Source organism: Mandrillus leucophaeus, unplaced genomic scaffold (genome assembly GCF_000951045.1).
Source record: "Mandrillus leucophaeus isolate KB7577 unplaced genomic scaffold, Mleu.le_1.0 Scaffold2119, whole genome shotgun sequence".
Classification (NCBI taxonomy): domain Eukaryota; kingdom Metazoa; phylum Chordata; class Mammalia; order Primates; family Cercopithecidae; genus Mandrillus; species Mandrillus leucophaeus.
This window is the reverse complement of record NW_012102165.1, coordinates 9,740-11,723: the sequence shown is the minus strand read 5'-3', so window position 1 is coordinate 11,723 and position 1,984 is coordinate 9,740. Positions and strand designations below refer to the sequence as shown.

The 1,984-nt window shown below is 43.5% G+C and overlaps 1 protein-coding gene across 1 annotated transcript in view; it reads right to left on the bottom strand.

Annotated features, from left to right (window-relative positions):
• The window catches only part of LOC105539937 (aldo-keto reductase family 1 member B10-like), a 10,599-nt gene extending 9,504 nt beyond the window's left edge, over positions 1–1,095 (bottom strand). The window contains exon 1 of the mRNA XM_011980393.1: positions 1,021–1,095. The gene's annotated coding sequence lies outside the window, so the exon portion shown is untranslated. The remainder of the gene's footprint in view (positions 1–1,020) is intronic.
• Positions 1,096–1,984: the final 889 nt, after the last annotated feature.

Sequence of the window (1,984 nt, the reverse complement as noted above, 5' to 3'; positions counted from 1 at the left end):
ATACACAAAAAAGCTACATTTAATTGAATCTTGTCAATTCTAAGCATTTCAGAAAGGTGAGGCTTAATATATTTTCCCTTGTAAAACACAATACAAACTCGCAACTACATGCATCCCTACACAGACAGCTGCCACTATGACACCATTAACTCTTGGAGTCAGATGCCACTGATCATTTTTAACTCATACCTCCACTTCGTTCTCTACTAGCATTTGCAAAAGGATAGAATGGTATAACAAAAAACGATCAGAGAAAACACTGATCCCTAATTCACTTTGAATGTGAATGATGTGAAACAGGTCATGATGTGATCTGGGAAGCAGGGCACTCAGGCTCCCTGATTTCTGGATGTGTGTTCACTGCCTGCCAAGCACCATGCTGATGGCTTTGGTGGTTGGACTTGTGATTCAGATGAGTCTAGGTCCAATCCCAGCTCTGCCACACACATTGTGACATGACCTGCGCAAGTCACCAATCAATCTAGGCTTCAAATGTCATTATTTATAAAGGTGGATGTTAACCCTGTCTTATAGGTTTAGATGATTAAATGGCTACTGTGACTAATGTTCCTGGCATGTAAACCATCTTCATCTTTATTGCACCCTCAAAAATATATATTAGTAGTATGTGTTATAAGACTTCTTTTTTAAGAAGAGAAAACTCAGCACTACAAGAGTTACAAAACTGACCCTAGGTTACTCAGCTGCTATGAGCAAACCCAGGCCGAAACCTCCTGTTTCAAATGGCTCGCCCTGGTTTGAGAACAGTATGTGTGTTCCCCAAAGTGGGGTACATTGTATTTCCAGTCTTATTTGAAGACTCAGTTCTAGACTTGAAATCTAAATAGTATCAGATGCACTCAAAAGCCAAAGGTGATGAGGAAGATATTAGAAGAGCTAGAGAATCACAATGATGAAATTAGAAAGCATCTGGCACACGGCCTCTTTCATATCAATGGGAAGTCTCATGGATAACTGAAGATTTCTCTCCCAGCACACGTAGAGGAAGCTGGAACCTACCTCCCAGGCATCCAAGAACGTTGCTTTTCCACCGATGACATTACCTTTATCATCTCTGGGAGAAATGTTATCCCCAGACTGTAAATACAGAATGAAAAGTTTACTGGAATCTGCATCAGGACACTTGGTTCTTTAAACAAGGTTTCAGGGTCCTGACTCTTGATAAGTTCCACATGTGCTTACCAGTTTTTCAGGCTCTGCAGTACATACTACAAGAATGTGAGTTTAAATAAAATCTCTATATCTACTATAACATATTAATCCATATATTTTAGAAACCACTGAATTGACATTAAGATCTGCGGTTAGTACATTCCAGAAGCCACCTTTATCACCATGGACATTAACCTCATACACCTAGATCCTGTGTACACCCAAGGGCAAACTTTCATTTCAGTATCACTGGATAAGGATTAGATCTCCAGGGTGTGGTTTTCTGGGGAAGATATTGGCCAGCTTCTATCCTTGCAGCCTCTAGAAGGGACATGGAATGAGGGATGGCAGGCCATCAGCACTCCCGCTGGTCAGGAGGGGAGAGAGCTGGAAATTTGTCTCTCCCACCCCTCAGGAGCAGCTAGAGCAGAGCCCCAGGCAATGGGAGCCGCGATGACTACTGGCTTCCTTCCAGCATCACCGCACTTGGGCTTTTCTCCAAGATGCCACTCCCGGGGTGTGCTTTGCTTAATAAGATAATTAGGCCCTGGAATATAGTTATGCATGTCTAATCCAAGGGATTTGCTGGAAGGGCAACTCTGGGGCGTGAAATCAAGACAAAGGTAATAGGGCAGTTGCAACTTGCCTGGGCTGCCAGAAATCATGGCTTCTCTCAGACATAACTGCAAGAAAACGCAGGCATGTGGCCACCTCAGCAGCACACATGGCCTCAGCCTCCCTTCCACGCCAGCGTCTTTCTGCTCCAAGGTCTCTTCCTGACCACCTGACACTCCCAATTATGAACTACAAG